Below are 22,273 nucleotides of genomic sequence, written 5' to 3'. Positions count from 1 at the left end.
CAAAATAAGCAAACAACAACAAACATAAAAGTGAGGATGTTTTAGATCCTAGCTTTGCTGGTTCAATTCAAAGTCAATTAACAGTGACCCTCTACTGTCAAAGTTCAAAGGTTAACACTGGCCATCACATGGCAAATCACACAGAGCATACATGTGTCTCTTCTTGTCTCATGCTTTCTTCTTATGGCATCACCAGAATTAGACCAGGAGCTCTTCTGTGATGACTTTACCTAATTCTGGTCAAATCCTCTGAATACCACAGTCAAGTTCCATTTATGCTTTATGCAGACCCTTGGACACATACTTCTAACCATGATACTAGAGAATCCACAAACATAAGGGAGTGATTGGCAATGAAATATTGTTCATTTCCTTCAGCCAAATACATTTATTTGTTTGGCTATCTCTCAGACATCTTTCTCAGGTGAGCCCCTGCTCTGAGTGAATGGAACTGTGAATGGAACCACTGGCTGTGACAATGACTGGAATCTGACAGCCTAGACTGGTGCACCTCCAGGACTCAGGTGAATGCTCAAGGGCTGAACGATATGAACCTGGGTGACCTGACCATATCCTGAGGGTCTGATTTATCTTGTCTTGCTTTTTGTTCTTCAATGCTTCCCCTTTGGGTTTTTGTTTTTTGTTTTGTTTGTTTTTGAAGTGGGTCTCACTATGTAGCCCAGGCTAGCCTGGAACTAGAAGTCGTCTTGCCTTTTCTTCCTGAATGCTGGCACGCACCACTGCTCCCTGCTCTCTATGCTTCCTTTTTATGGAAATTAAATAAAGTCAGTGATCTGCCAGAGGTCAAGCCAAGTGATTTGCAGTCAGTACATTAAAAAAATAAAAAGATTCTTATGTTTCTCAATATAGGAGTCACCCCCATTCACCATTACTGCTACCCATTCACAATTTCAGCTACCCATCCTCAATTTCATGAGAAAAACATTAGGTGGAAAATTCCAAGAACAACTCATTCATTTTAAATTGTGCAGCCATTTCAAGTAATGTGATGAAATCTCATGCTGACCTATGCCACACCCCCTCTGTTTGCTCTCCCCATGATGTCAATCAACCCTTTGTACACTGTACTTCGTATCTTGGCTGTCTATACCAGCCACCCATTCATTGGTCAATCATTACCTTATATCTGCCCTGATACCGGGCCCATCACAGCATGCAGTACCTATGTTCAGGTAGCCATTGTTTTAGTAGTGATGGTCCCAAAGCATGAGAGCCCAGAGGCTCAAAGCTCAGATATGAAAGAGAACAAAAATCACAACATGCTTCCTCAGGAAAGAGAAGGCTTACAAGCTGAAGGAGCTAAGATCTATCAGGAGAACAAACCTTCCACAAAACTGGAAAGACAGAAGAAATTTAAGTCAGAACAGTGAACACCAGCAAACCAAGATGCTTTGAGAGTATCCTAGTTAGGTTCCTACAACTATGGTAAGCATCATGGCTCAAAGCTGCTTGGGAAGGAAAGGATTGTTGATTTGGCTGAGACATTCCAAGTCACACTCCATTACTGAGGAAATCAAAGCAGGAACTCAAGGCAGGAACTGAAGTAAAAGGTATGGAGGGATGCTCCTTGTGACTTGCTCCGCCCGCTTTTTTTTTCTTTCTTTTTTTTCGGAGCTGAGGACCAAACCCAGGGCCTTGTGCTTTCTAGGCAAGCACTCTACCACTGAGCTAAATCCCCAACCCCTCAGCCTGCTTTCTTATACAGCCCAGGATCACCAACCCACAAGTGACACCACCCACAGTGATCTGGCCTCTCCTAATCAGTCATCAATCAGGAAAATGCCCCACAGACATGCCCACAGGTCAATCAGATGGAGACAGTTCTTTGAGATTCCCACTTTCCAAGTGAGTCTAGATAGTACAACGTTGACCAAAAACCAAATAGCACAAAGAAAAATGGTAGAGATGGTGAAAGACAGATTCATGACAAGTTGTATTACAGTGTATTATTGTAATAGTTTATTTCATTATACACTGTGAATCTCTTACCAGGCTTAATTTACAAATAAAATTCCATCATTAGAACGCATCCATAGAGAAGGGACGATCCACGTAAGAACCCATGCTACCTCTGGGAATCACACACCCACTGAGAGTCATCTTCAGCTGAATGGACATGACATGCTCCAGACAAGGCTGACCAACTTTTGACACTGTCATCCTCAAGCGTCCTGAGCTGCTCATTAGCTATCATGGGATACATGTGGCCCTTGGGCTTCAGGTTGGATGGGTATTGATGTGAAGCCAGCAACAGCTTTATCCCAACGGAAGAGATCAAGCCACAGAGGCTCAGTAAGTTAGGCTGTTCCGGTGGTTAACTATAAGCCAAGATCTGAATGTAGGTCACCAGGTGGCCAAGGCTGTGCCCCTCCTTGTGCTCTGTGTCCCTAGCCTGGCCTTTGTCACCCCCCTCCAAGGGCTTCAGAGCCTTGGATATCCTCTAATCCTCTTCCAGAAAGAAGTGGGAAAAAATATGATCTTGTAATTTAAAAGGAGAACTCTTAATTTCTGGCTTTGAATGTCTATAGACTGCATGCCCGAATCCCAGACTCCTCTGTGTCCTCTGTGTGGTGCCTGGTCTTCCCTGGAAAGAAGCTCTTGGCTTCTTTACCTTGTCTGCTCCACTGTCAGACATCCAATTCAGCAACTATTCCCTTCTCTTAAAAATGATCTTAATGTGCTTTTCCCTCTCTGTAGGGAAAACTTTTTGAAAACACATTGATAAAGCATATTGATAAAAGTCTGAGAAAATGCAAACTTGTAAGAGGGAGAAAGCAAACGTGCCAATCCCCATCAAATCTGCAGGGCTCACCTTTCCACCTTCCCTCTGTGTCTATTGCCTTTGAAAGATCTGAATCATGGAGCATGCCTATAGCTTCTATATTCCAGAGCAAGGAGCAGGAACACTGAAGGTTTGAAAAACCTTGGACTACATAAGCAAGTTCAAGGCCAACCTGAGATACATAGTGTAATGCTATCAAGCAAAAACAAAAACAAACAAACAAAAAACAAGAAAGATTGGGGATGTAGCCCAATGGAAGAGGGCTTGCCTAGCATATGCAAATTACTGCTTCCTTTTCTACACATTGCCTTGGAAACTGATCTCTCTTTGTCACTCTCTCTCTCTCACAAGGTCTCATTATGTAGCCTGATTGGTTGTTCTAAAACTTTCTATAAAGACCAGGCTGACCGTAAGTAATCTCTCAGAGATCCACTTGCCTCTGCCTCCCAAGTGCTGGAATTAAAGGCGTGCACCACCACACCCCAAAAGCTTGAAAACTGCTTTTTAAGGCTGGGGTATGACATCCAGGGCTACATAGAGAGACCCTGTTTCAAAACACACACACACACACACACACACACACACACACACACACACACACACACACACCCCTCTGAGTTTTAATTGAATAGTACATTACAGACAATATGTCTAATTCCTCTTATATAGCTAGTATTTATTATTGTGATGATTAATCTTGATGGTGGACTGGACTGGATTGTGAGATACCTAAGAAGTTAGTAAAGAACATGTCTGCACGTGTATGTGTATACAGGAGTGTCAATAAAGGATGATCTTAAGTTGGGGAGAAGAGTGAGTGACAGCAGGCTAGGCTGTCCCCTGGATGAAGTACAGGAAGTGACACAGGGAAGATGCTACTCCTGGCTGCCATGTCCTACCCCTCATCACGCTGAGCTGCCCCTCTAAAACCATGAACCAACACCAATGTCTCCCTCTGAAGTTGTTGTCTGGTATTTTTGATATAGTGACCCCCAAATTACATTTACAGATTATTCAGTCATGCAGGTAGACTGTAATCCTGCTTTTAAATCTCTTTGCCACTGTATCCATTGTTGAGATGAAAATTCTTATTGCTAAAATGCTGTATAGCCTTGGAATGCATTCCTAAAAGTACACTAGCTAGGCAAGAAAGTATAGTCAACACTTCTGCAAACTATGCTAACTGCCTGGAAGAACCATGGTCAGTTCCTACTGCAGTTCAGTTCCCTCCGTACCTCAGCAGTACAGAGGTTTCCTTACACTGATATACAAACATAATACTTTGCTTTAATTAGAATTGCTGTGGCTACCCAGGCTCTTTCTTTGGTGATATGTCTCTGTGCCGTTTTTCTTCCTCTTTTCTTGATCTTTGTATGATTCATCTCTAAGCTGCCATGCAACTAACCCACAAGAGGGAAAAGTTCCAGGCATCAGAAGACCAGACACCCAAAGCACTGTGGCTGTGCTGACCCCATAACTCTAGGCTTCGCTTTTCTCCAAACAGTAGTGATTACTTCTCTCCTTTTCTGACTGCTGAACACAATGAACATGGTAGATTCCCCATCTGCTTCTCCAGACACATGGAAACATCCAGAAGGATAAAGGTAGGTCCTGCCAGAAGTCAGGGAAAGATGGAGAGACGACAAAGTAATTAAGAGCTCTTGCAGAAGAACCAAGTTCAATTCCTAGCACCCACGTCAGGTGGCTCATAACCATATGTAACTCCAGCTCCAAGGGACTTCACACCATCTTCTGGCTTCCAAAGGCACATAGGCGCACATGCACATAAGCACAGAAAGAACCAGAGAAAGACAGACAAACATACAAATAAAAAATAAAATAAATAACAAAAAGAAAAAAGGGCTAAGGGAGATAGTTCTGTGGCTTAAAAATATTTGCTGTGAAAGCAAGAGAACTTGAGTTCAAATCCTTATCAGCCACATAAAAGTTGGGCATGTCCATGTATGTCTCTAACCCAAATACCAGGTATAGAAACAGGTGGTTCCTGGGTACTTGCTGGACAACCAGTCTAGACAGAGGGTTTCAAGTTCAGCTAGAGACTCTGTCTCAAACAAAAAAGCAATAAAGGGGAGATACACAATGTCTTCCCCTTGGCCTCAGCATACATGTGCATGGTGGCGTGAACCACCACATATACCACACAGAGGAGGGGGAGGAGGGAGAGGAACAAGAGGAGAAGGAAGAGGAAAGAGATGAGGAGAGGAGAAGAGAGGAGAGGAGAGGAGAGGAGAGGAGGAAGGGGTGTGTGTGTCAAAAGCCTGTGGATGAAGCCCCATCTCACTATTGAGAGAGTGATCAGATTATAAGAAGCTGTATCCTCAGCATCCCTTTGAAAACCTCTGAGGAGTTTCTTCAAATCCACATTCTCAGAACACTGCACAGCAGGGAAGTTGCATCACAGACATCATGGAAATTCTGGAATCCTTGGTCTGTGAGCAGAGGGTTCTGCCAACTGAGTCAGTTGGACACAGGGGATGACTGTAGAGATTTTGAAGCTCAGTTCACACATACTGAGGTTGGGCTGGCCGTGGGGGTCTGTTCCATAAGACCTTACTTGAAGAATGTCCTACTGAATATCACCTGAGAACTTTGCAGGAGATGGTCTTCAGTACTCATATGGTGGAGCCCAGGAAAAGGTCAGCACCAGAATGCTTCAAGAAACATGACTAAGGGCTAAAGCATCTGACTGGCAGAATACAAGACATCAACTGCTAGAAGGGGGTTGCTCACCAGTGGTGCTTATCAGAAAATGATAAATTTTGTCCCTTGTATTTTTTCACAGTTTGAAATTAAGCAATTGAGAGTACTCTTTCACTCATTCAATCCACTTGAGAATACAATGTCTTCTAAACCCTCCTGACAAGAGGTGCTGGGCTCCAAGGGCCCTTTAAGGGGTATGTAGAAAGAATTCACTCACACACTGTGACTCAGGTCCCTGGACTTCATCAGAAGCATTGGCTCCCCAAGACCTTGTATGTGACTCACCAGTCGGTGGCCACTTGTGGCTGTCCCCACACTCAACCTCCATACACAACAGGACAGATTACTGCTTCATTCTGACAGCAACTGGTTCAAACTCTTATGTCTACTGCTCTTGAGCTTGGGAATCCCAGGTGTACTTGGGTTTTGTAGACTTAATAATACTGTAGACTTGAAAGGATACATTCCTTAAAACAATCTTTACATGAAAATGAGACACACCTGTTTCATAAGATATTTTGTAAAAAGAGTCAAGGAAAAGCTTCTTGAATCTCTGGCCCACAATGGAGGTCAAATCTGAATAGCTGATGTATCTTGGATCAGGCTGCTGCTGTGCTCCTGATTCCAGTCAAGCTGCTCTAGAGCCTATGATAGTGTGGGCTGATGCTCAGTTATGAATGTCAGGGCTGCCCTTAACTTTGAACTTTGATTTCTCCAAGTATGAATTGGGCCTGGGGGATGAACCTCAGCAAGTCCTTCTAGATCCAGCTTTTATAAACCATTGTTTAAGAACCAGAAATTCTCATTTATACACTATACTATATTATAGAAGCTCAACTGCCTATGCTTTATAAACTAAGTAGGTGTTAAACTGTGCTAAGGGACAAAGAACTACAGGACATCTCCAGTAAGACTTTGAGGTGGGGCAACATCAGCCAAGGCTTGCTGCTTTTTCAGAGTTGAAGGAAGGATGAAATCAGAGAGTAAGAAGGGACTTTAGATCTTCAATCTCGGATGTCTATGAACACTGATATTTCAATTGTCCCAACATCAGCATCATATCTTTAGCTGTCACTCCAGAAACTTTCCAGCATATTCTAGAGTCCCTGATTTGATTCTAGGATTGACAATGTACAGATAGTCAGATTTAAAAATCTGTCATGAGGGGGACTCTGGGTGAGATGGTACACAAGAGGCTATAAGAGTCAATAGAGGAAGAGAGTTGTGATTAAGGAAAATGGTCTTTGTTCCCAAGAGAGAAATACAGAAAGATCTTTAGACAACCATGAAAAAAGTGAGAGTAGGAATTCTGGAAAAGAGCAGGAGTAAAACAGCGACATGTGCTCTATCTCCATAGTTCCCCAGCAGTGTGAAGAGAAATGAAGCGCCTTCCAAAAGTGTTTGGTGCCATAGAGTAAGCCCTCAACATTAGGCTGCCCCAAAAGAAGATTCTGCCCTATCTCACGGGAAAAAAGAAACTCAAAGAGATCCACCACATGGAAATGAGGACAACATAGCTCCTCTTAAGGAACCTAACTCAACTTCCTAACTCAAAGACACTGAAATAGGTAAAATGCCAGGCCAAGATTTGAAAAGTTTTCTGGTAAGAATGATCAATGATATGGAAGAGGATACAAACAAGCAGATGAATTTAACTGAAGCCTTTGAGGGAAAAGTTGGAAACAGGAGAAAATCAGCAATATGAATGACAAAGTCAACACTCTAACCACAAGCATCTTATGAGAGGAAAGGGTTTGCTTCAGCTTATAGGTTACAGTCTGTCCTTGAAATCATGACAAAGAAATCACGGCAAGAACCTGAGCAGGAACTTAAAGTAGAAATCACTTTCTTATACAGCCTGGGATCACTTGTCCCAAGGAATGGGGCCGCCCACAGTGGGCTGGACCCTCTCACAACCATTAACAATCAAGACAACCCCACACACCACCTCAACTAGACATGTCAATGGATCGGTTTGATCTGGACAATTCCTCATTTGAAGCTCTTCTCTCAGATGACTCTAGGTCATATCAGGTTGACAATTACTGCTTACTAGGATAGTGTATGAGGGCTCCCTTTTATCCAAATCATCATTAACATTAACAAAATCCATCCTCCCTCAGGTGAGCTAGAATCTCATTGCAGTTTTCATTTGTATGTGCTTAGTGAATGAAGACATGAGCTCCCCCACCCCTTGAGAAGTCTTTGACCACTTATATTTCCTATTTGATAGCATCTATTCCAATTTTCACTTTCTGTGGACTACTTGTTTAAACTCTTCTGAGTTCTCTTTGGATATCAATTGAGATGGATAGAAGTCCACATGCCTCTTCTCACTGCTGTTGGCTTGCTATACAGTACTTTTAAAATGATGTAATTCCAGTTATCATGTCCTGCCTGTTTCTTGCCTAGTACTTTGTTGGAGTCCTATTCCTGAAGCATCTCTTTGTGTTTTACTCTAATAGTAAAAGTATCTACTTTGATTTGGGAGGGGGTTGCAGGGTAAGCTAAGGATCTAGGTTTAGTCTCTTACATGTGGCTATCCTCTGTTGCTAGTTACTGTTATTAGTTACTGCAGAAACTACTTAGTGTAGTTGTGTGTGTGTGTGTGTGTGTGTGTGTGTATGTGTGTATATGTGTGAATCTATGGGTGTGAGTGTGTGTGTGTGCGTGTGTGTGTGTGAGCTTGTATACTTACCCATACATGTGAAACCAGAGTTCAATTTCCAGTATCATTTTCTATTGCTTCTACTTTATATTTTGAGACAGGGTATCTCACTGAACTTGTAACTTGTTGTTTTGGTAATACTTGAGTCTTTCTTACTTCTTACTGGTACATCTGTTTTTCTAGTGGAATTTATTCATATTTCCTAATAAGGGTGTTTAGCAGTTTTCTTCTCTTAGTATGGGATTCTTTCTACCTTCTTCTGTAATTGTGATCTACTAGTCATGAGTGCCCTTAATTTATCCTTGTCATGAAAGGTTCTTCTTTTGCTGTTAAGGACAGTTTTGCTGGGTATAATAGTCTTGGTAGTTATTTTCTTTCAGTGCCTGAAATAGATCATTCCATGACCTCTTGGTACTCAGAGTTGCTTCTGAGAAAATATTAATCTAATAAGTTTGTCTTTATATGTTACTCAGCACTTCCGTTGTATATATTGTAAAATTTTTTTCTTTGTTCAGTACTTTTGGTAACTTAACTATAATACGTCAACAAAATACTTTTATGGTCATGTCTATTTGGTGTTTTAAATGTTTCCTGTACTTAGATGCTTATGTTCTCACCTATATTTGGGAATTTGTCTGCCATTGTTTTATTAAATAGATTTTCTATGCCCTCAGCCTGTAGATCTTCCAACAAACCCAATATTTGATTTTTGAAAGACACTCTTTTGAGCTCTCCCATGATCTCCTCACTCTTTCTTTCCTTTTCCTTTTCCTTTACTTTCCTTTCCCTTCCCTTCCCTTTCCTTCCTTCCTTTCTTCCTGTTATTAACTTTTTTAAAAGTCTTATTTTCAAGCTCTGCAATATTTTTCAATCTGATCTAGTGTGTTACTGAAGTCACCACCTGATTTTTCTTATTTTTGAGCTCCTCATCCCTGAACTTTCTGTTGAAGTCTCTCTTTAACTTCTCTGTCTCAACCATGCATATGGTCACATGTCTTGTTCTGATCCCACAGTGTCTTCTTAGGTTACAGGCCTGCATGTGTGTGTTGTCTTTCAACACACCGAGCATATTTCAATCCTCTGCTCCACATTTTATCTTCTTTGATATCTCTGGAATCAGTTGCTTAAAAGTTATGAATTTTACTGGTATCATTTTTTGTCTTTTTTTTTTGTATTATTTCTAGGATAAGAGCCGTTCATCTGTTGGGATGGACATCATCTGAGCATCTATGGGATGGCTTTCTTAATGCCTTCCTTTTGATGATGTGTCTAGAGGACTCTATCATGGGCTCCCTCCAAACAGGATTTCTTGTTCCTGTCATACTCTCCAAGGCTACTCTTCCACCATGTTTTTTCTTCATATACTGTGACCTGGTAGCTAACTTAAAATTAGAAAGCAGCGTGGCACAGTTTCACTTTGCCTGTGACCAGGTGGGCCAGATACAACTTTTTCCAGGTTTCAAGAAATACACCCCATTGGTAAAGTGGCTCCATAAAGTGTCAAGGGATGGAAACAACTAAATGACCAGAAATCCAGAAAATAAGTCTGACAAAGTAGACACAAAACTCATCAGAAGAAAAAACAAAGTCACTACACATTTGAAAAGGGGCTAATTTACAAAGAAGTAATTTTATGATTTTTAACCACAGATATCTCCCCAGTTGACCCTCTGTAAACTCATAATGGTTCCTCACAAATGACCTCTGTGTCTGTTCCTGTATTTTATTACTAACTGGAATAATGAGGCCCACCAGGAAATAAGCACCTTAAATCTGTCAATTACAGAACACGGTAAAACAGAAAAACTATCATCTGAGCAACTTGAAACTATCTTCCATAATCTGTATGTTTCATTAAACTTTATTATAAAACAAGGAAATATGTACAAATATGAACTAGTACTCTTGTATGAGCTGTGTGGAGAGTCATGGGACTGCATCTGTTAGACACTGTCTCCTGCCCCTGATTTTGGCATATGACAAATCCCATTCCCCTTGACAATGGCCACGCTGAGCCATAGCTCCCTTCCCAGAGTTCACTTCTCCCTCAATGCCTAGGAAGCAGCAACTACTGGTTTTGGCAATAGCAATATTCACACATCACACAGACGAGGGGAAACACATCACATGCAAACCATACACTGTATCTGGAGCCTTGTACTTTTTGGATTTTTACAATGTTCTTGTGGTACCTGATCTTTGTCTGGCCCTCATATCTAGCTGTTCCCCCAACCAGGCTTAGTCTCTTCCTAAAAGAGATTTCTGTAGGCACCCACTATATGTGACTGCGTGTGATTCTATGGGGACTGTGTGTGATTCTATGTGTATGACTGTATGCTACTGTATGTGACTTGGCTTCTGGCCTCCCAAGTCACTGGTCAGACTATTCATTCCCCCCAATATATTTGTATTAAAGTTCGTTTGTTTTTAAGATTTTTCATTTTTTTAAATTTTATATGTGTAGGTATTTTTCCTACATGTATGTCTGTGCACCATGTGTATGTCTTGGTACCATAGAGTTCAAAAGAGGACACTGGATTCCCTGGAATTGGAGTTACAGACAGTTGTGAGGTGCTATGAGGGTGAGGGCTGGAAATTGAATCCAGGGCCTCAGGAAGAGCAAGTGCTCTTAACCACTGAGCCATCTCTTCATCCTGTATCCCAATGTCTGGGTTTTAGAGCACCCATTCTTTTTTTTTTAAAGATTTATTTCATGTATATGAGTGCACTGTCACTGTCTTCAAACACACCAGAAGAAGGCATCGGATCTCATTACTGATGGTTGTGAGCCACCATGTGGTTGCTGGGAATTGAACTCAGGACCTCTGGAAGAGCAGTCAGTGCTTTTAACCACTGAGTCATCTCTCTAGCCCTGGAGCACCCATCCTTATCCTGTTGCCCCAATACAAAACATGGTCGACATAACCTCACCACAGAAGGGCAGTGTGACCCTTGTTGCTCTCATTCAAATGAAAGGACTAGAACTCAGCAGATATCTGTCACCAGTAAAAATATTCTATTTGACATCTCTAGAGATGTAGACTTTGAATAAGGGGCTTAGGGGAGAGCTGTCTCCTCCACTGGACTGGGATTCCTGCAGAGACGAATAGGAGAGATGAGTGATTCTTGGCTCTTTCTGGAGTGGTGGTCTGGGGCTATGTCTGGCTACACTTTGTGGACCGAGGCTGTGTTGAGCAGAAGAGGTATAGCCAGAGCATGAGGGAAGCCCTTGTGAACGCCTCAGACACAAATGGAGACTTTTAGACACCAGACTGGTCCAGGCCTGATTCATTTTGCCCCTAGCCCTGAATTCCACCACAGTCGTCTCTATTTCTGGTTACAGAGGCACAGTGAGGTGGTAAGAAGGTGGCCATGGAAAGCTGAATAGTTTTCAGCCTTCAAAATGAGAGCTTTGTTAGCATGATTTGTTGTGACCAATTGGGGTTCCCCACAGTCACCTCTGGGGTGGGGTGGAATCTTACTTTGACCAGGCTGTTTCCTGGGGAGGTTGAAACAATTTCAGACACTTTCAAATGTGCTTACGGGAACCGCTTAGATCTGATGGAAAGGTAAAAACCAACCAGAGGCCAGGGAGACAGCTCACAGGGTAAAGTGAGCAGAGGGTTCTGTGGTTAGTCAATCTATCTGACACTGTGAATATAGGATCCATAAGATATCCTATCCCAAAACATAAGATATAGAAGCAGTTGAGAAAGACATTGCAACATCAGCCTCTGGCTTTCACATGCACTTGCGTGGGTGACCCTATCCACATACATGCACAACATACATGGGTGTATATGTGTATAACACACAGTAACAAAGTGACATATCATCTCTCCAGCATGTTCCCCATGGTGAAGACACTGGAAAACTCACAATCCAATTCAAAGACCACACATAGAAACTCACAAGGCCAGGATGCCCACTGGGTTCGAATATCCAACCTACATAACCCCTACCAAAAGGGGACCTCATAGCTTGGTTACATAATAGCAGGATGTCAGATGACAAGAAAACCCACAGGCTCAACTAACCTGGGCCCATAGGGACTCAGAGACTGAGCCACCCACCAGGAAGCCTGGGGTAGGCTCTCCGAACATATGTTACAGTTGTGTAGCTTGCTCTTCTTGAGGGACTCCCAACAGTGGGAGCAGGGCCAGTCTCTGACTCTGTTGCCTATCTTTGGGACCCTTTCCAGCTACTGGGTTGCCTTGTCTAGCCTTCTTAAAAGGAAAGAAGGTGCCTAGACTTTACTGCAGCTTGACATGTCTTGGCTGACACGAAAAGAAAGGCTGAAGAGAAATGCATGAGGAGTGGATGGGCGGGAGGAATGGGAGGGAGGGGCTGGGAGGATAGGAGAGGAAACTGTGGTCAAGATATAAAATTAATTAAATAAAATCAATTAAATTTAATTTTAAAATTAGTTAATTAAAAAGAACAGGATGTCAGCACCCAAGAGTAGGCTCAGATTCTGCAATTAGAGAATCGTTATAGGGTCCTTGAGGGTGATAGAAAAAGTCCAAAGTATGCAGAGGAGTGCCGGGTTCACAGCCAAGGCTCAAAGGGTGATGACTAATATAATCTCACACTGGCAACAATCTGGACAAAATCCAGGAGGGTACCACTCCGTTTGCATTATATTTTTAAAATTAATTTTGTATCTGTGTGCATATGCAGGGGTTGCATGCATGCATGAGAGTTTTGCACATGCATATACATGTACACATGCATGGTCAGGACAGACATCAACCTTGGGTGTTGTTTCTCAAGGCTCCACTCATTGTTTGTTGAGATAGGGTTTCTCACTGGTCTGAAGCTGTTCAAGTAACCTAAGCTGGCCAGCCAATAAACCTCAGACACCCACCAGTCTCTTCTCTATAGCATATCACCATGCCCAAGTTTTTACTTGGGGTCTCAAGATCATACATGTGGTCATGGAGACCTTGTTGCTCGTATGGTTTCCTCTCAACCACTATTAACATGCCACATGGGAGGCAGGTTTTACCCCTCAGACACATGCTCGCACACGGGTGTGCACATACTTTCAGACACACAAAACTAGCATCTTGGAACTAATTAGATTGTTCTAACCTTGAGCGCCTCTTGTAAGGAGATGGAAGTTCACAAAAAGTAGCAGGGAGAGGAGATGAAAAGTGAGGCCAGGATGATATGCAAGCTTGGGATGCAATCCAGTCATTCCCTACAAGCCTGGTGTCTCCAGGGATGGAACTGACTACAGCCTGAGTGCTCAGTCATGGGAGGGCTCAGATAGTTGAGTGAGCTAAGTGTACTGCGTGGGAGATGGTGGGAGTCCAAGTGAGAGGAGTACACAGTCATTCAGAGTCTGTAGGCTCATTCCTGAATTGAAATCTTCCCCAGACACTTTATCTAAGAAGGCATGACCATCAAAGGGAGACTCAGCCCTTCATGCACACTGGGCATCTCCAGGAGCTGTAGACCAAGTGAGGGTCTGAGAGGAACAACTTGGTCCAACAGTCCATCATTTCAACCGTTGCTCTCTTTACATGATAGCCAAACCCAGACAGGGCCGTAGCCACATCTTCAGTTGGAAGCACCTGGCTATGCCAGAGTAGGAGTGTGGTACTGAAAGTGCTTAAAAGCCTCAGACCTGGGACTGTGCTGCCCGTGGCAGCCTTGGCTCCCATGAGAGAGCCCAGAGAGCATTAGCAACAGGCACCAACTGCCACATCAGCGAAGCTGGCTGGGCTTGACTGCACAAAGCCAGCTGGTACCAAGTCTCCAGTGCTCATTCAAGATAATGGCATCTACAGGGCGGTGGCATATACCCAGGGGCCTGACAGTTCTTGTGTGTACTGAACAGGATAGACTTTCTCAGTTACTACTGTCGCCAATCAACATTAGTGCTAACCTCAATTCTCCATCTAAGATGGATTCTAACAGTCTTCCTGTATGTCAAGGAGGCTACCAGCGCCAGCTTTAGCAAGCCTCCCACTCTCTTTAACGTCATAAAAACTAGCGCCAGCTTGCCGCCCAAAGCTCTGGCCAAGTTCCTACCTGCTTTCACATTCATCTGCCTCTGGGCTTGCAGCTCCCTAGAAGACCAATCATCCACCTCTCGGATACCACACTCCTGTCTAAGGATGTACTCAGATGTGTGCGTTTTTGAAAATCCTGGGAAACCAGGTCAGCAAGATGGCTTGCCAGCAACAAGCTTCATTACTTTAGTGTCAATCTGCAGAGTCCTCTCTGGTGGAAAAGAACTGATTCCTGAAATTGTCCTCTGATGTTCACTGACGTGCCGTGGCTTCTGTGTGCACACACATACATACATAGAATGTAATGCTTTTTAATTCCTAAGAAACTAACTTTAAAAAAAATAGAATCAATAAATGAGTTCATCAAGGTTATAGACTACAAAATCAATGTACAAAATAATGATATTCCTATATACTTTCTTTAAAATGTTTACTTATTTTTTTTTTTTACTTTTGATTGCATAAGTCTCTGTATGAGTGAAGTTCCTGTTAGGGCAAGAAGAGAGCGCCAGATCTGCTGGCGGTAGTCATAGGCAATTTCAAACCAGCCTATGTGGACGTTAGGAACCAAATTCTTGTTTTCTACAAGAGCAGTACGGGTCTTAACTATCTAGCTGCACAAATGTTACACCCTGAAAATACAAGACATTGTTGAAAGAAATGAAAGATCTTCTCAATAAATCCCCGAGCATCCCATGTTCATGAACTGGAAGGCTCACTGTTTAAAAACTAATCCTTGGTAGCTAAAGCTATCCTCAACAATAAAAGGACTTCAGGGGGAATCACTATCCCTGAACTCAAGCAGTATTACAGAGCAATAGTGATAAAAACTGCGTGGTATTGGTACAGAGACAGACAGATAGACCAATGGAATAGAATTGAAGACCCAGAAATGAACCCACACACCTATGGTCACTTGATTTTTGACAAAGGAGCCAAAACCATCCAATGGAAAAAAGATAGCATTTTCAGCAAATGGTGCTGGTTCAACTGGAGGGCAACATGTAGAAGAATGCAGATCGATCCATCCTTATCACCCTGTACAAAGCTTAAGTCCAAGTGGATCAAGGACCTCCACATCAAACCAGACACGCTCAAACTAATAGAAGAAAAACTAGGGAAGCATCTGGAACACATAGGCACTGGAAAAAATTTCCTGAACAAAACACCAATGGCTTATGCTCTAAGATCAAGAATCGACAAATGGGATCTCATAAAACTGCAAAGCTTCTGTAAGGCAAAGGACACTGTGGTTAGGACAAAAAGGCAACCAACAGATTGGGAAAAGATCTTTACCAATCCTACAACAGATAGAGGCCTTATATCCAAAATATACAAAGAACTCAAGAAGTTAGACCGCAGGGAAACAAATAACCCTATTAAAAAATGGGGTTCAGAGCTAAACAAAGAATTCACAGCTGAGGAATGCCGAATGGCTGAGAAACACCTAAAGAAATGTTCAACATCTTTAGTCATAAGGGAAATGCAAATCAAAACAACCCTGAGATTTCACCTCACACCAGTGAGAATGGCTAAGATCAAAAACTCAGGTGACAGCAGATGCTGGCGAGGATGTGGAGAAAGAGGAACACTCCTCCATTGTTGGTGGGATTGCAGACTGGTACAACCATTCTGGAAATCAGTCTGGAGGTTCCTCAGAAAATTGGACATTGAACTGCCTGAGGATCCAGCTATACCTCTCTTGGGCATATACCCAAAAGATGCCTCAACATATAAAAGAGACACGTGCTCCACTATGTTCATCGCAGCCTTATTTATAATAGCCAGAAAGTGGAAAGAACCCAGATGCCCTTCAACAGAGGAATGGATACAGAAAATGTGGTACATCTACACAATGGAATATTACTCAGCTATCAAAAACAACGCGTTTATGAAATTCGTAGGCAAATGGTTGGAACTGGAAAATATCATCCTGAGTGAGCTAACCCAATCACAGAAAGACATGTATGGTATGCACTCATTGATAAGTGGCTATTAGCCCAAATGCTTGAATTACCCTAGATGCCTAGAACAAATGAAACTCAAGACGGATGATCAAAATGTGAATGCTTCACTCCTTCTTTAAATGAGGAAAAAGAATACCCTTGGCAGGGAAGGGAGAGGCAAAGATTAAAACAGAGACTGAAGGAACACCCATTCAGAGCCTGCCCCACATGTGGCCCATACATATACAGCCACCCAATTAGACAAGATGGATGAAGCAAAGAAGTGCAGACCGACAGGAGCCGGATGTAGATCGCTCCTGAGAGACACAGCCAGAATACAGCAAATACAGAGGCGAATGCCAGCAGCAAACCACTGAACTGAGAATAGGTCCCCTGTTGAAGGAATCAGAGAAAGAACTGGAAGAGCTTGAAGGGGCTCGAGACCCCAAAAGTACAACAATGCCAAGCAACCAGAGCTTCCAGGGACTAAGCCACTACCTAAAGACTATACATGGACTGACCCTGGACACTGACCCCATAGGTAGCAATGAATATCCTAGTAAGAGCACCAGTGGAAGGGGAAGCCCTGGGTCCTGCTAAGACTGAACCCCCAGTGAACTAGTCTATGGGGGGAGGGCGGCAATGGGGGGAGGGTTGGGAGGGGAACACCCATAAGGAAGGGGAGGGGGGAGGGGGATGTTTGCCCGGAAACCGGGAAAGGGAATAACACTCGAAATGTATATAAGAAATACTCAAGTTAATAAAAAAAAAAAAAAAAAAAAAAAAAAAAAAAAAAAAAAAAACCTAATCCTTGGGTCGACCTGTGTATCTCCAACTCAATCCTGATCTTAGCAGATTTCTTTGTGAACACTGACAAAGCTACCAACTCTAAAAATAAATATGCAATTGAAAGAAATCCAAAATCTATTCTGAAGTGAACAAAGAAGACAAACGGACACTATGGTTTCTAATACACTGACAACCAAAATGGTGTAGGGCTTAAAGAAAGACAGAAAGAATAGCACAGAATTGAGAATCTAGGAATATACTTGCTCATCTATAGTCAATTGATTTGGATGAGAGTGTTAAAACTATTAGATGCTTTTTCAAAAAGTCATGCTGGGGCTGGAGAAGTGGCTTACTGGTAGAGCATTTGCCTAGCATCCACAAGGCCCTGGGTTCAGTCCTCAGCACTACAAAGCATAACAAAACAGAAACTCTTATTCCTGGGTTCAGTACCCACATTACATAAACTAGACATTGTAGTGGTGCATGCATTTTATCCCAGTCCTTCAAGATAGAGACAGGAAGGTCAGAAGTTCAAGGTCATCTCCAGCTACATGCTGAATTCGAGGTCAGCCTAGGCTATTTAATTGAATAAAAGGAGGGAAAGCGGGAGGGGAAAATCATTCTAAAAAGGTGGTCTTGGTGCTAGAGACTTCTCTGACACTAAGGCTTAGGAAATCAGCTACATCCTGGCCAGGTACTCCTCCCTGCTAAGTGTATACCACATTTGAGGGTGGAGCATGCCAGCCAACTAGGATAAGGAGTATCTGCGGCCTTGACCCAGCTTGAACAAGGCTAAAGGCTGAGACATCCAAGGCCACATGTACAGTTGTGACCGAGTCTCTGTGGGTATCTGCCTGTTTCTTCCTTTTCAGCACACAACTGTTACTCTGGCAGACTCTGTGGTCCCAGGGCAGGGTGGGCTCCAGCCATTTCATCTGAGTCTTCAGCATCTACCAGGGTACAACTACCAGGCAAACTGACCGAAGAGCTTTTCTACAGAAGGAACTATTCTGCAGAAGAAGAGGCATTTCCTCAGTTTCCCTAAAACTTTACTAGGAAAGAAATGACACTCCTGTAACTGCAGCTGGAGACACAATCTTACCTAGGGAGTCTGCTTGGATGGACATAGCCTGGTACTTGAGGGAGAAGGGAATTAAAGCTTCGAGAGGTCTTTAAGGCTGACATATACCTCTTCTGAGCTCCTCAAGTTGGTGAATGAGGTTGGACACACACACACACTCTCTCTCTCTCTCTCTCTCTCTCTCTCTCTCTCTCTCTCTCTTTCACTTTCCCCCATTTCTTAGCCTCTAGCTGACTGTATTATGGAGGAGCTGTTCACCCTTGCCACTTTCCATGCAAAACAAACAAGACAACAGATAGTCTAGTCCCGGAAACAAGAAGTCCTTTCCCACACACAGTTTGCGGAGGAAGGGGGATCCTAACCCATGATCATTAATAAGATGTAAAATGGTATCTTAACACTGCATTTAAGAAGCAAATAAACTTAAGTGATGAAAATCCAAATAGCAAAACACTCTGGTGCTACCAATGCTCATTAGACAAAGGCAAAATAAAGCAAGGTGTCTAAAACGTGGGACTTTAGCAGGGAGACAGAGAATCTTCTTCCTCTTTCTGCCATAGGTGTTAGGGGCATCAGTGTGAAAGATGCCAGCAGCCAAAATGGCCAGGTGATACTCAAAGATGGGTGACTGTCCTCTCCTAAACTCTTCTCTGTGGCCTTTGTTTTCTCTAGAATGCAGGTGTATGTAGTCATTTCCTTTATCCTACCAAAGAAGAACCTCAAGGACGGAACTGGCAGTAGCCTTACTTCCAACCCTGAGAATGCTTTCCTATAACAGACCTAGGCTTCTTGTAGCTGATATCTCAAGCTCCAAAGGACCAATCACCAAATGATTGCAAAGTATCTCCTCCCAGAAAGCAGTAAACTCTAGTGCAGCCTGCTAAGGGGTCCCCTTCTGGGAGCCGAAGGGTACTCAGAGCTAATATTCTTTGATTATTTACCTCGATCCCAGGAATGAAGTCAGTTTGTCTGGTGCTGTTTGCCCAGCAACTGGCAACACTGCCCAGACAACATCTGCATTTTTTAATTTCAAGTGTGAAATGAATTAAACACTACCCATCTCAGTCTTTAGTGGGACTTTGTAAAAAATAGAGAAGTGGCTTGGAAGCCAGCAATGTCATGTGACAGGAACATAGCGCATTATACAGAGCATCAGGATGGAGATCCACTCAATTTGGAAGAAAGTTGGGAGAAGAATATCACATAGATTGTGTAATAGATGATAGTAAAAAAAAAAAATCCTAGATCACTTTCTTGAGTGTAACAATAGCATCACAGTTACCTAACCTTTCCAGGATTTTGCTGATCTATGAACATCAATATGGATAAAATCATATGATGTCAAGGTTTGCCTTAAAAAAAAAAAACTTCACTGAGAAAAGAAAAACAGGTCATAATGTAAGTGGGGCAAAATGTTAGGACTAATGAGAAGAACATTAATTATTCAGAATGCTCCCAAGAGCATATTTGAACATCTTCAGCATAAAACAGCTTAAACAAACAATTTAGAAATTTCTAGGACATTAGTCAGCTTTCTGATGGTCACATTCACAGCCCAGGAAATCTGTTTCCCTCACAAAGTACTTTCCAACTGGTCATCCAAAGGTCAGAGGGATAGGAAAGAGCCCAGGAGAGGATCCCAGCTGGAAAGGAAGCAGAGCAGTGGAAGTGTCCTCAAAGACTCTTTAGGGAAGCTTTAGAATGTCAGGATCCAGTGTGGGCTTTGTCCCTAAAACTGGGTTTTATTCCCTGTGTTACTACTTGATGTGGAACTGATTTTGCTTTTTTAACACAAAGGTCAGAGCGGAAAAGCAAATATAGACTAATGAGACCCAGTGTCCTTAGGGACAGCCTATAAACCATCAGGAACCCGTTGGCTTCACAGCTATCCCAAGGAGAAGAGAGTAGGATTAGGAAAAGCCAGAGACTAGGAGGACGTTATAATTTCTCCAAGATAAGGTCAGTCCAGTGAGTCAGACGTCTTTTTCTGTGTGAAGTGACCCAGAAATTGGTCAACCCTCTACCCAGCCCCTAGCCAACTAAGTACACAAGACACTGTGCACCGCCCTATTACTGATTCTCCCAAGGTGACAACTGGGTTTTGCAGGCTGGAGGCACTCACATCCAGTGGTGACTTAAGGGAGGGCTCCAACTAAATCAGGACTGTTGAGCTTCAGCCCTTCAATGTAAAAGGGGAAAGTATACCTTGGGCTGATTTTAGCCCAAGGGTTTGGGGGATAAAACTAATTTGGGCGTATTTCTGATGTCACGTACCTCCCATCTGAACTGGGAGTTCCCTAGCCGCAATGGGTAGGTTACTCAGTCTCCTGGTCCACGCAGGGGCACTCTGCATTCTGTTTTGTTGAGATACTGTTTGTTTGGTGGTTAATTGGTTGGAAACTCTTCAGTAATCTTTGTCGCAGTGGTCCAGGGAGTGATGGAGAGAAAGTAATGTCTGTTTCTTCCCATCATTTCGGGGTGGGGTGAATAGAGACACTTTCAGCAAACCACTACATTCTGTGACTTCAAAAGTTGGGGACTGGGGCGAGTGGGGGGAGATGACACCAATAGGAAACAGAGAAAAATAAGGACACGGGGACCAAAAGGCCTGCGTGTTTGCAGTTAATATTAAAGACCTCGAGACTAAACACACCGGACTCTACACACCACCCAGGGGTTCGCTAGTGCGGGTTCTTTCCTACAGTTCAGTCTCTCCTGGATAACGGCGGTAAGAGATTCCCAGAAGACTTGGGAATGAATACTTGGCGCCAGGACCTTTCTCCTACTCTGTTCGCTGAGCTCTGGCTCTCGGTAGAGCCTTTCCAGCAAGCTGGGTAGAAAAATCCAGTTGCAAGCTATTCGCTCCACAGCTGCCTGGCACTCGACTCCACGATGCCCAAAGTCACAGTCACAGCCATACTTAAATGTCTTCCTTGCCTCCTCCCCGCCATAAGCTCCATCTCTCAAAAGCCAGAACCCTTGGTTACCATCCTAACTTTCCGATGCCCCTTCTCCATTCTGCACGCTTCAAAGCACGCAGCTTGCGCCCCAAGGCCCCGTCTGGAAGAGCCCTGGTTGCCCAGAAGACTCAGCTCCCGGGATAAACCGACCGCCTCCCTGGACCCAGGCAAAGTGGGACTGGGCGGGGCTGCTGGCTTGGGGTTGGGAGTAGGGGGACCTGTCAGCCTGCACGTCCTCCTGCATTCCTGGCCCAAGCTGCCCCAAGGGAGGAGGGAGAGAGGGGTAGGAGGATGGAGCCTGGGGATGCTCCTGCTAGCCCTCGGGCTGCGCGCAAGAGGGGAGAGGAGGGTGACAGAGGTAAGCGTTCTTACTTGGTAGCTGGACTCCGTGGTGGCCAGGCAGGGACTGGGATCTCAGCGGTGGCCCCTCTCCACGCCGATCGCCGAGGGCCCGCCCGCGGAGAAGCCAGGGGAAAATGCAGGGAGGCGCGCGCTACAGTTGCGGCAAGCTTTCGCCTCCCGCTTTTAAAGAGAAACTCGCGGCAAACCCCACCCCCGACCCCAGCTCGCCCCGAAGGCGGCCTCTAGTTTAGCCCGGCCTCCACCCTTTGTTGAACTTCCTCGGTTTATCCTAGGATTGGGGGGTGGGGTGAGGTGGGGTGGGGTGGGGTGGGGGTGGATCAGCAAGAGTTGCAGCTGGCCGCCCGGGAGACCGCGCCGTTCCAGACTGTGCACTCCTTTCCACTAGAGGATTCTGCGCCTTCCATCTCCCGGCCCCCGCGTTCCAGTTCGCTCAGGGTATGATTTACTAAGATTAAGGCGGGCGCTGAATGCAGCTTTTTTACCTGAAAACTAAAAGTTGAAGTCATTATCTCGCTCAGGCTTCGTGTGCCTTCTCTGGTAGACGGTTTCTGAACAGCAAACCCAAACTGCTCGCCTTACAATTCGAGCTTCACATCTGTGCACTGAGTCAAGACAGAAAAATTGAGACAGGGGCGGGAAAAGAAGCCAGTCGCTGGAATCTGACTGGAGTTTAAAACTTTATCACAACTGATAACCCTGAAATAGCCTAATACTGGTCTTCCTAAAGACTTCTCAAAGCAAGAAGTTAAAAATAAATCAAGCTGGTTTAGAGGTCTGTGTCTATATAAACTCCCTCAGAAAACCACCTAGAAATTCTGTTTACAAGCAAAATTGTTTCAAGATAAGGACTCGGGGAAAACCAGCTCATATAGATTTAATTTGTCAACTTTACTTAAATGCTAAACCTTGTAAATGATGTCCT

General features: G+C 43.7%; 1 protein-coding gene across 14 annotated transcripts in view; it reads right to left on the bottom strand.

Annotated features, from left to right (window-relative positions):
- Positions 1 to 21,965, bottom strand: part of Loxl2 (lysyl oxidase-like 2) — an 89,597-nt gene extending 67,632 nt beyond the window's left edge. For 10 of the 14 annotated variants that reach the window (XM_087585300.1, XM_087585307.1, XM_087585303.1 and 7 more), the window contains exon 1: positions 21,361 to 21,489. The gene's annotated coding sequence lies outside the window, so the exon portion shown is untranslated. Of the gene's footprint in view, positions 1 to 21,360; positions 21,490 to 21,833 lie in introns of those variants that run through there. The other 4 variants (XM_087585311.1, XM_087585314.1, XM_087585306.1 and 1 more) reach the window with 4 other exon arrangements.
- Between the last annotated feature and the right edge of the window lie 308 nt (positions 21,966 to 22,273).

The sequence above is a fragment of the Rattus norvegicus genome, chromosome 15, assembly GCF_021556685.1.
Source record: "Rattus norvegicus strain SHRSP/BbbUtx chromosome 15, alternate assembly SHRSP_T2T, whole genome shotgun sequence".
Classification (NCBI taxonomy): domain Eukaryota; kingdom Metazoa; phylum Chordata; class Mammalia; order Rodentia; family Muridae; genus Rattus; species Rattus norvegicus.
Note: the sequence above shows the minus strand (reverse complement) of the source record. Positions and strands in the feature narration are given on the sequence as shown.